The sequence below is a fragment of the Akebia trifoliata genome, chromosome 8 (assembly GCF_017979445.1).
Source record: "Akebia trifoliata isolate Shusen 1 chromosome 8, ASM1797944v1, whole genome shotgun sequence".
Taxonomy (NCBI): domain Eukaryota; kingdom Viridiplantae; phylum Streptophyta; class Magnoliopsida; order Ranunculales; family Lardizabalaceae; genus Akebia; species Akebia trifoliata.
The window spans coordinates 20,368,487-20,381,247 of NC_141382.1; the positions used below are offsets into that span (position 1 = coordinate 20,368,487).

Here is a 12,761-nt window from a genome sequence, read left to right on the forward strand (position 1 = left end):
GCCTAAAAAACACCTAGAAACCTTCCAAAAACACCCCAAAAATCCACCACAAATTCAAAGCATCCAGATCCAAGAAGGAGACACCTTGCCTCGGAGATCAGAAATCAGATCCGGGAACAAAACGAAGCAAGGAGTACGGTACAAGGAACTGTTTTTCAGATCTGAGGGAATAGTGCTTTTGCAGATCGAAGGTAAGGTCTTTTTTTATTATTTTTTAATCTAGGTTTTATCATTAGCAATGTAGATCTATTTGGGATAAGTAGAGACCAGCATTGGCCGGGCGGGGTTGGTGCCTAACACCTTCCAACCCCGTAACATGATCCCCGGATTCAGATTTCTATGTAGATTAGTTATGTTTTATCCATTGTAGAGTCATTTATGGTTCCTAGACCTAAACTAGGTGGCGACTCCCAAACCTCAAGGGTCAAAAGCGGATCCGCGCACCCCGCGGATCGAGGGCGCTTTCAACCATCGAGGGTTTTCTCAGAACTATGCTCAGATACCGCCGAGGCTTTTCTCGAAATTATGCTCAGTTACCGCTGAGGGTTTTCTCGGAATTATGCTCAGATGTCGTCGAGGGTTTTCTTGGAACTATTCTCAGATGCCGCCGAAGGTTTTCTCGGAACTATGCTTAGTTACCGCCGAGGGTTTTCTCGGAACTATGCTCAGATGCCGCCGAAGGTTTTTTCGGAATTATGCTCAGATGCCTCCGAGGGTTATCTCGGAACTATGCTCAGATGCCGTCGAGGGTTTTCTCGGAATTATGCTCAATTAGCGCCAAGGGTCTTCTCGGAATTATGCTCAGATGCCACCGAGGGTTTTCTCGGAATTATGCTCAGATGCTGCCGAGGGTTTTCTCGGAATTATGCTCAGTTACCACCGAGTGTTTTCTTTGAACTATGCTCAGATACCGCCGAGGGTTTTCTCGAAATTATGCTCAGTTACCGCCAAGGATTTTCTCGGAATTATGCTCAGATGCCGTCGAGGGTATTCTCGAAATTATGCTCAGTTACCGCCGAGGATTTTCTTGGAACTATGCTCAGATGCCACTGAGGGTTATCTCGTAACTATGCTCAGATGCCGCCGAGGGTTTTCTCGAAATTATGCTCAGATGCCGCTGAGGGTTTTCTCAGAATTATGCTTAGTTACCGCCGAGGATTTTTTCGGAACTATGCTCATTCGAAACTATGCTCAGATGTCGATTTTATCAGAATTATGCTCAGATGCCACCGAGGGTTTTCTCAGAATTATGCTCAGATGTCGCTGAGGGTTTTCTCGAAACTATGCTCAGATGTCGCCGAGGGTTATCTCGGAACTATGCTCAGTTTATATTCACTTTATGCTCAGATTTGACTCAATTCCAACTTAAACTCTTTGAAAGTTATCTCAGATTTTAAGTCCATTCACTTGCATAGTTGTTATTTTAGTCAAGGAGAATTTTTTAAAAAAACTCAAGGATCTGACACTGTCAATGAGAGTTGTCTCTTGATGACTTGACAACCTTTTAGTTCGGGAAAAGTTTTACGCTCAAGGATCTGAACATCTCGACGACTTGCTAAATCAAGCTGCAAAATGAACTGTCACTAGCTTTGACATTCGGATATCGCACTATCTACTAAAATAGACTTGCTATCTAGATTGCTTCAACTCTCTGCCAAAGAGGAGCATCTATAGACACCCCATTTTTGCACTTGCCTGATTAATCAACTCATCAACCCGATCGCAACGATTCCCAATGATGAATATTTATTCCAATGCTTTATTTTGTTATCAGATATGTTTCAGAAATCCAGATGAGGTATCTCGAACTGACAAAACTGTAGAAATCGCGATACGATAGGAAAATATAACCCTAGAAACATAGAAATCATCATCTTCCAGACAAAAAGAAGCTTTACGATAAAAACTCACTAAAAAATGACCAAATTACTAAAATACCCCTAACCTCAAAACATCCCTAGAGCCCACATTACGCTTAGGAAAATCCTTTCAAACATATAAAATAATAAATCGAAATCAAATAAATCATTTCGCCAATTTTCACAGAATTTGATAAAATTACGAAAAATGCCCCTCATAAAGTTCATGACTATTTCACACAAAAAACTTCATAAATGAAGATTCCCATTGAATTTCTTACGAAAAACCGATTCGAAAACATCCTGGAACATTGAAAACCGACTTGAAATGCAAACGTTCTCTTCAGGGACAAAACGGTAATTTTACAATTTTAATAATTAAAAATTTTGAAATTAATAAATAAAACCTTAAATAATGTAAAGTGAAACATTAATAAATTAATTTAAAATTTGAACTAAAAAATCGATCAATCAGGCTTTCAGGCAAAATTGTTGATGGTTGCCAGGATATTTATTCAAGGACCCCTCTATTTGGGGGCCCAAAGAATTAAATATATAATAAAAGGGGGTTCTCCAAAAATTAAAGTCAATCAAGTAAGACTAAAGTCAAGATATTAAAAGTCAATCAAGAAAGACTAAAGTCAAAGTAATCAAGTCAATCTCATAAGACTAAAGTCAAGACCCTAATCTAAACTAATCAAGTCAATCTTATAAGACTAAAGTCAAAATCCTAAATTAGAACCCTAAAGACTAAGTCAATCTCATAAGATTAAAGTCAAAACCCTAGTTAAAACCCTAAAAGAAATCCTAATTCTTCTAAAATTTTTTATAAATAGGAGCCTCCACACCCTATTTTCGTAACAAGAAAAAAACCCTAGAAAATGTAGGTCAAGAAGCTTCCCCAAACTTCCCAAAACCCTAATTTTGAAGCCCCAACTCCTTACCTAAGATCCATACCCCAATTTTAGATAAAAAAACCCCCGAAAACCCTTTCAAAACACCTCGAAATCCATAAAAAATCAGAAAACTCATAGATCTAAGAAGGAGATACCTTAACTTGGAGATCTGAAGCGAATCCGATAATAGAACGAAGCAAGGAGTGTTGTACGAGGAGCGTTTTTATCAGATCTGAGGGAATAGAATCGTTGAGTTCGAAGGTAAATTTTTTTTTTTAATTTTTTATTTAGGTTTTTTTGTTAGCAATGTACTCTTATTTGGGATAAGTAGAGACCGGCATTGGCTGGACGGGGTTGGTGCTTAACACTTTCCAACCCCGTAATATGATCCCCGGACTCAGTCTATTTTAGTAGATTAGTTGATTTATCCGTTCTGAGTCATTGATCGGTTCCTAGATCGTAATAACTAAGTGGCGACTTCCAAACCTCAAAGGTCAAAAGCGGATCCGGGAACCACGCAGATCGATGGCGCTTTCAACCACAAAAGTAGTTTTCTTTAAAAGCTGCTTGTATTGCAAAAGAATACTTAAAAATAGCTCTCAGTTAAATCACAGTGGGTTCGGCCTAATCTTTCAGTAGCTTTAATCAGGAAAAAATCCAAAGAACTATTTTCGAACTTAGTTATTGTGTAAGACTCCACCCTAGGTCACTGGTTGGGTTTCATGGGATGACAAACATGGCAGATGTTAAAGGTGTGGTCTTTGAACTAAACTACATTGTTATTGATTGCATCACATGTTTAAGGTTGTGTCATTTATTGCCCTTTTTTTAACTATTTGGTGGAGAATCTAGAAGAAAAGAAACAGTAGGACGCTTTTAGGGAAGGAGTTCTCATGCATGAAATTGTAACAATATTGTGCATTTCATGCGTCATTGGGCTAAGGTGTCCCCAAATTTTGAATGTGTTTTTTATTTTATTTTATTTATTTATGATTTTCTATTTATATGGGATTTGATTTGTAATTCTCGTTTTGTCTCTTTGATCAATTTTGCTAAACGAGGATGGGTTTTTCAGACCTCCTTTTATCTTTATTTTTTTTAAATCGATAAACTTCTTTACCCAATAAAAAAGGTTTTAATCATTTGAATGCAAACATCTTCTCTTAAATGGATAAAAACAAAATAATAATAATAATAATAACAAGGTAAACTATCCATGTAAACTACTTTGATGTATTGACATTTTGGTAAAAATAACAGAAAAAAATACATTTCCACCAATACAGTGTAGGTGTTCCAACATGGTTATTAGACATTATATTTATGTAGTAGTGGTATTTTATGTTATCTGAGTCATCCATGGTTTTGAAACTCTTTTTGACATGTTGTCCATGAACAAGACAGAGTCATCTCGGACAAGTTTTTTGATACATTTGAGTCGTCTTGCTTAACAATGAGAAAAATGAACCATGGTTTTAAATCTCCTTTGATACGTTTGACTTGTCTATCTATTTCGTTGGTGAACGATACTGAGACGTATCGTCTTAGTCTTAGACAAGATTTAAAACCATGGATGGAGTCGACATGATCTTTTCCAGGTAGCAAAGGATTTGTTTCAAAGTACAATTCAAAACTCACATTATAAACATACCATCAATATAACATCTTTGGAATAAATATCTGCACACTTACATAATTTATGAATTTTCTCCAATAACGTTACCACCCCTCCTTCCATAAAAGAAAATTGATCTGAAAAAAAAAATCAAGATGAATCAACAAGAATGATAAATAAAAAAAAAAAACTTCAACTACACATACAACACTCATGATTCTTATGAATATATAATAATCTGCCTTGGCAAAGTGATTCTCTTCATGAATAATAAACGAGTATCGTGGATGAATATGTACTTGAGCTATCATATTCTGTACAAGCTCTATACTCTCATTTATCTGTTTCTGTTTTCTTAATTAATAGCAGAGAGAGGAAATCTGGAGTCTCTCAAGGATTGAGCAGTAGCCTCATATGCCCCTAATAAATGCTTAATATCCTTATTTGCTTGCTTATTAGATTTTGCTACCTAGAATAACTTCAAAAACTCCTCAAAAGCTGGTGGTCTGAGTTCTTCAATGGATGTCATGTTTGGTAGATTAAATGACCTCCTATTTGGTGTCGAACAAGACTCTTCATCCACCTAATGTTTAAAAAGGATTAATACAGTCAGAGACTTGTTCAAGAAATTGAGAGGCATTTGGTGAACAAACAACTTCTATGGATATTTCGATAATTATATTAGAAGTATGGGACATTTTGGTCACTAAAATAATGTAACTTATGTTCCTTCTAGATTCCTGCATAAGCTGGAATCCAGAAGTTGGTGTGAGCATTTGGATTACCATGTATTCCAAAAGCTCTTTTGAAGGACCAACAGTGGGAATCTGGCCCCTAAACACAACCTTAAAGTCTTTTCAAGAAAACAACCTTATCAAAACTTTTAATGTGCTTACCATGTATTCTTTCTCTAGACATTTCCCCGCGTTGTTTGTGATCAATCTTGGGTGGTGCCCACATTTCAATCCCCTCAGATCATCAAAGTAGGGACTAATCATGGAACCAATGTTTCCACATGCCTTGTGATCAACTTTCAAAGAATTTGCAGAGTTACTGATTTGAATAAATTTTTCTACAAATTGAAATCCACGAATGCAACTAAAAAACTTACATTCAATGGAGGAAAGAAGACTCTTGTTTGCAACATCTAGATCTTCAAGAGAAGATGAGGCAGCAGAAGACAACTAGGCCCGTAACATCTGATTGGCTTCCTTTCCCTCCTTACCAAACACAAAATCATATCAAACCATTATTTCAAAACTGATAAGTTATTATGACCATCAACTACTGACAAATAACTTACCTGATAATGGATTCCACAGACACAACATTGCTCTTTTCCAAACAGAGTGGGGAATTTTTGGCATTTCTCCATTGTTGTGCACTTGTTTTCACCTTTTCATACTAACATTTTTTCAAGAAAGAAAATATATTTACATGAAATATATCAGTTTTTTTCATAATCAAAAGTGAAAGGTGGGCCATAGGTAATGATCATGTCTTTCTTACCATAGCTGAAGACCTTCGTCCATGCCATTCTTTCCTCTTTCCACTGTTGCAGTATCCTTGTGATAGTGGGTTTCACTTTTTTCCATATAAGTTACCCACTCATCTTTAATAGAAGAAGTAAAATCTTGCATGGTTGACATTTCTTGTCGTAACTTGTTGGTTTTGCTGTTGGCATTCTCCCGAAGACCATCCACTGCTGTTTGAACCAAAAGAATAATCAGCACATGAAAAACTTAAGATTTTCCCCTATCATACACAGTGACATTTCTGCCACCATTAAAAAGCTTGATTTCTAGCTTCCTAACTGAGCTGAAATTGACTTGCTTCCATTATAAACAAGCTTACATAGACTGCCAAACATTAGGATTAGTATATGTGGCTATTTTAAAAAATAAATGCAAGGTCCTAAATGAAATATATTATATTTTTTTTCATAAAGAACCGATTCAGGGCAGATCAACATTAGAAGGACGACCAATATTTCTGAAAGCATTCTTGCGTATAATTGTCTTTACATGTCCTATTGGTGCTTTTGGTTGGCTCACAAGTTCCTGGAAAAATTCTTCTCATTGGGGTGACGCGTAAATTCCCTAAGAAAACTAATGGCCGAGTAAACAAAATGAAACTTATGGGAATTTTAAAAATAATAATAATTCAATTCATTCAATGGATGCCTGACCAACACCAATGAGTTATAAGTGCATGTACACAGAAAATACAAAAAAAAAAAAGTAAAAGTGATGGTGCTAAGTTTGTAGCATCAAAATGATTAATGTTTTTCCTAATTGTTTATACATAAGTAATGGTGCATGATTCGGAATAGATGTGAAGACACATTATGTCCATGGAGTAGAGATTACAAGACTTCCAATAACAAAAAGCTTATACAAACTTATATCAAAGGGAAAAAGAATGTATACCAGTTTTTTCTTCCAAACACTTGAACTTGTTAGCAGATCTACCACTTTTTTCTAGTAGTTGTTTTTCTTCATTAGCTACATACTCCTAAATATTAGGAAGTCAATACCACTCTAGAGTAAACAGTCAATCCTTCACGGAAAGCTGGGTCTTTAATATTAAATGACGCATTATGGGCTTATCGAATTGCTTTCAAAATACCAATAGGGATGTCTTCCTACCAATTAGATTTTGGCAAGGCTTGTCATCTCCTTATAAAACTTGAGCATCGAACATATAAAGTGATCAAGCACTTCAACTTTGATCTCGATAAAGTCAGTGACCATTGCAAGTTACAACTTGACGAATTAGAAGAGATCAGAAATGACTCTTATGATATAATAAAGCTACAAAGAGCATACGAAATTATAGCATAACAAGCACATTATTCGACGAAATTTTGAACCTGGTTAAAGAGTTTTGTTTTACAATAATAGATTCCACCTTTTTTCAAAGACACTCAAATCTCGTTGGACTGGCCTTTTTATCATCTAAACAGTCTACCACCATGGTATTGTTGAAATCCTTAATCTTAAGGATAGATCCACTTTCAAAGTGAATGGCCAGCGTCTCAAACCATATCTCGAGTACGTATCCTTAGATGAAGTTCTACCCTTCGATGAATTGATTTATCAGAATTAATAAAGTTTTTGTCTGGCTGAAGACAATAAACTTAGTACTTCTGAGAGGCAACCCATTCTTTTTTTTAGTAGATTTAGAAGTTTTTGGATTAGGACTATAATTTTTTTACTTCAGTTAGGCTTAGAACTTGGCTATTTCCCTTCATTGGGAACAGTTACCAATTTGGAACCAAAATGGTAGGTTCTAAAAGAAAATCATAATTGGTCTCATATATTAAAAGTTGCACAAAACTTAACAGAAAGAAATGATCTACCTGTCGATAGGTTTCCTACTTGCTAGCCCTCTTCAAATAGTCACCGACGAATCGGGACGGCATACCCGATGCACCCAAGCTTCATGTGTTAAAAAGTGACAAGTTAATCCCTGATCACATTAAGCAATATTCTCAATTACATTCCCATCCAAAACTTGTAGGAACTAGTAATTTTCTTTAATTAGTTTATTTCTTAGTAGCTAATTAGTGTTTATTGTATTTTATGATTTTTCTTAGATTCAAGGGTACTTTGGAAATTTCCTATTATTCCTAACATCAAATAATAAGTCCTAATCTTTAACTCATCTTCTCCATTTTTCATTTTCAAATTCGTTCAAATCAACATCCATCAAAGATCCAATTTACAGATCTCTCTTCTCAGTTGTGTTCATTCAAATCTAAAGTGATCAACGTAATCAACATCAAGTTGCGATCAGATTGTAGGTACTGCATTTGCAAATTCGTTACCTTCATTGCGTTATAGTCATCCTGTTACCAATCATCACAAAATTTCAGACAGTCGATTGTTTTTCCCTCCTGATTGTAATAGTACCTATGGCTTCATCCAAATGAACTATTTTGAGGAGTTTGTTTTCGGTTCTTAGTTTTAAAGTAGCAACAAATCGTGGTTTCACAAGACTATCGTCAAGCAAGGGTAGAGTAATTTACTTTACACTTGTGCGGTCGTGATCCGACGGACGGCTCTGATGGACCCCCTCAATCCGTACTGATCTTGATCCGAAGCCACTTCGGGTGCCTTCCTCCTCGCGGCGGCCTGGTACCTGCCACAGACACTCTAACGCTCAAGTTAGAGAGACAGAGGAACAATAGTAATCTATATATCCTTTCTCACTCGATTGTTCTAGGCCCCCTTGAATAGTGCTTGTCGTGTTACTTAACCCCCTACCAACCCCTAAGGTTTCCCCCTCCATAAGCTATAGTATAAGCAATAATTATGGGATCTCTGCTGATTCTGAGGGGTTGTTTACCTAATCAGGATCTTCTGGAATAATCGTGCATATTTGTAATGATTGCATCCGGGATTTTCGGCATTGGCGTGCACGCAACAGTATTGCAATTTTCTCGAAATCTGGCTTGCCTCGCTTGGCAGGGCTAGCTTCACTTAGTGTTGTTCTGCCTTGCTAGCCTGGCTAGGGAGGCCTTTGCTCTGGCCTGCCTTGCTTGTTGGACTAGTCTGTGCTAGGCACCTTCTGGCCGACTTAGACATGTGTACGACTAAGATTAATATGTAATTATTTCCCTTTATAACTTCACCCTCTCGAGGAGATGTAAATACTTTCGTATCCTTGAGACGTAACGCTGATTTCCTACTGATTACTTAGGCCCTTCATAATTGTACCTACTATTTCTGAATTGACGCATTAAATGCTACGTTTCTTCGAATCTCTACCGACGGCTCATATGGATTCCTCTTCATCTATAGCCGTCCATGTGCCCTTCTGCTTCCTCGTACTACCCCCAGTCTGCATAGTTTCGACTGGACCCAAATTGTCCTCTCAGGCGTTTGTGCTCCTGTGCCTCTACTTATAAATAGGGGACTTAGTATTTTTCTGCTTGTCGACGTGCTAAAACTTTACGAATCTGTCTCTGTGTTTTTTTGTGAAGGCTTCCTTCTTTTTCTCATTCTCCCTTACTGCAACAGTTACATCTCTACTTTGAGGTAATCTATTTCTTTCTCTGCCTGCTTTACTTTCTTTTTTGTACTTAGTTTTCTCATGGCTATCACTGCATCCCAACTTCGACGAAGCTTGTACATTCCTGCTTCAGTGCACCTTTGGGTTGGCAATGACTTTGATACCCCCGGTGACTGCCACCAGGGAGAAATCTTTGTCTATACCGACCAAATCAAGGCTAGCCTTAGCTTTCGTCTCTTTGCCTTCCTTAGAGAGTTGTTGAGTAAGATAAATCGATCCCCTGGACAGATGGCTGGGAACTTCTACCATCTGGTGGAGGTTGTGAAGAAGATGGGTATTACCCCCAACAACTTCCTCTCATAGTATAACCTGAAGGTGATCCCCAATCGATCGGGATTCTTCTTCTTATCCACCAAGAGTACATCTGTGGCTCTGACCCCTTCTCTCCCTAGTCCTAATAAGGGTTGGTACAAAGTCCCCTTCTTCATTTTCAAAGACTGGGAATTTGCCCCTGGCACTCCCTGCGAGGGATTTAGAGTCCCCCATGCCTTCCAGGGTAATGTTGTTTTGTGTTTGCTAACTTACATTATGTTCTGGACTTTATCCATCTATTCCATGCTTATCTTAATGGCTCTGTTGTTGCTTTTACAAATTCTTCTGCTTCGGTGGCTGCGGAGGCTAGGAAGATACATCGCAAGGCATCCGAAGGCCAAATGTTAGAGCTAGTGGAATTTCGAACTAGGGCTGCTGAGAGAGAAATGGTGGACGACCTCCTAGGTGTCGTTCTGCAGCCACCTTCACGACGAGCTTCGTCCGATCGTGCTGGTTGAACAAGGGAGGGGTTGTGATCTACTTTTGTTGACTCCACGACGAAGGGATCCCTGTCATCCGGCTCCTACCTCCTGCATATCCAGCTCTATTCGTATTTCTGAGATTCTTGCTGGGCCCTCCAACATCATGGACATAGATCTCTTTGAGTTCCCACTTTCCACTACCACCAGGGCTGCTGCCACCCATCCCAACAAAGGTGTGGAGGAAGAAGAGAAGCCACTCGTCCCGTGGCACCAGCCTTTCCGGGAGGCCGGTCACTCAGCTGCGGTACTGTCATCTGCCTCTATTTTTTTCTTCTCCTAAGGTCACTGTCGGGGGTTCTTTTACCTTTACTCCTTCGTCTGCCTCAACTGAAATCGCGTCGACCCTATTTCACTCAATAGTGGATAGGGGTCCAATTGGTAAACGGGGATTTTGGAAAATGGGAGTCGCCACCTAGTTTAGGTCTAGGAACCATAAATAACTCCAAATAGATATGGATCGGTCCACGGATCAGAGAGATGGGTAAGGGTCAGCTTATGGGTTTTGGAAGGTGTTAGGCACCAAACCCGCCCGATCAAAATGATCGATTTCTACTACGATCCAAAACTAACCTATGGTCAACGGGAAAGACTATGGTCAAGGCTATAGTCCAATTATCATCATCAATTTATGTTGGGTTTGCCAAACAAATCTTATGGTTAAAATTGTCTCAATTATTACATGATTATTCTTTGAATTCCACAAAAAATAGAAGAGTCTGAAAAAGTCTTAATTTAGCTCTATGATCTAAAATCAATTAAGAAAAATCCACATGCTCATATTTTTCACATTGTCCAAAATAGAAACTCATAAGAATATTCTAAATAGGAAGATTACAAATAGAAACCTGCTAAATTGGGACTTATGATATTTCTAAACTAGAAATATGAAATTTTCTAAATTAGAGTTCGAAAAATATATGGTGAGCCCTTAAATTTAAAGTTTATAAATTGAATTCTCCTAAAATAGAAGTTTCCAAAAAGGACCAAATTTTTGAATTAGAAATTTTCAAATTTATGAACATGAACTTTTGAATGGAAAAATACAAAATCTTCTAAATTAGGAAATTGTCAGAACGTGAAATTTCTAAAATAGAAACTTATAAATATGTGTTTTCCTAGAAAAGAAAATCATGCAATTCTCAAATTAAAACATTCCAAATATCGATTTTTCAAAACAAAATCATGAATAGGAGTTTCTGAATTAGAAAACTATGAAGTTATGACGAATCACCAAATTTGAAATTAACACAATAACAATGAAAAACTCCGCATCATCGTACTTGCCAAATTGGAGATCAACCAATACCAATGCATACAAAATATTCAAGTCAAAGAAATTCATATAATTCCTAAATCGACCTGAATGGGCATGCATACATAATTCTCAGCTTTTCCAAAATAATTATCATTTGACGACATTCATGTCCGTCAAGTTAGGGAATGCGTTAACCTCATGGAATAATCTTAAAAGAACACGAAGAGCTTGAATATCATCACAAATCATGAAAATCCAATTCTAGCATAGTGATCATGATATATATATATCCCCTAATCCTACTAACATACAAAAAACAAAATAAAAAAAATAATAAGAATAAAATAAATAAATACATAAATAAGATGGAAGTGTAAACATATTCTCCTAACCTATCAATATGCAAAAGAATAAAACATAAAAAAAAACCTAACAATATATATATTCCCCTTCCCTATTAGTACGTAAAAAAAAAAGAAAAACATGGCAACGCACATAAATAAAAATCTTTTAATTCCATCAATATGCGAAAACAAATAAATGATAAAAACATAGAAACAATATGCAAAGGGAGCAAATCTCCTCAGCTCTTATCGGCATGCACAAACAAATAAAAAAGTAAAAAACAATATAAAAATTTCTTCCAAGCCCATCAATATGCCCCAATATATGACAACGTAAAATACCAAAAAAGGAAAAAATTCTCTTAATTCTATCGATGCATCAAAAAAACATGCCATGAAAAATAAGAAGAAAGCAAGAACGAATATAAAAAGAAACGAACCATAATAACTTACCTATAGAAAAAGGCAGCAGAAGTCGACTCTTTCAGATATGACACAAAGACCTGTGCGCACTATGGCTGTGCAAACGTTCAGCAAGGAGGGAGGCTTGAGAAATGAAGTGAGGACAGAGATGAGCACCACAAGGGGTAGTACGCTGTTGCTATAAAACGTGAGATAAGATGGCGTTTTTCTCTTATAGAGAAAAAGGGACTGGACAAGAAAAAAACGTGAAAAAAAATGTTGGTAGGGTGTGCTGAGTACTGTAATGGAGATGGGGGCAGCAAGGTTGGAATGTTCAATAGTGGGCTGTGTTGCAGGAAGGGAGAGAGGTGTTGGAGATGAGGAAAGAAGGGGTGGCAGCAAAAGGGTAGGTCGTTGGGCAGCAAGGTTGAAAAGGCTGTTATAGGTTTAGTGGGGTGTGTTGCAAATTTAATGAAGAGGAATAGAGGGTTTATGGAAAGATGAGGACTGACAGAGATGT

At 37.3% G+C, this 12,761-nt stretch overlaps 1 long non-coding RNA gene across 2 annotated transcripts; it reads right to left on the bottom strand.

Annotated features, from left to right (window-relative positions):
* Positions 1-3,973: 3,973 nt before the first annotated feature.
* LOC147396359 (uncharacterized) lies at positions 3,974-6,071 on the bottom strand. 2 transcript variants are annotated; one of them, XR_015181134.1, is made up of 4 exons: positions 5,880-6,071; positions 5,674-5,774; positions 5,267-5,590; positions 3,974-4,507 (listed from the first exon to the last, which is right to left on the bottom strand). It is a non-coding gene; the product is annotated as an uncharacterized LOC147396359 (long non-coding RNA). The 2 variants fall into 2 exon arrangements; XR_015181133.1 differs by lacking the exon at positions 3,974-4,507 and adding an exon at positions 4,634-4,953.
* Positions 6,072-12,761: the final 6,690 nt, after the last annotated feature.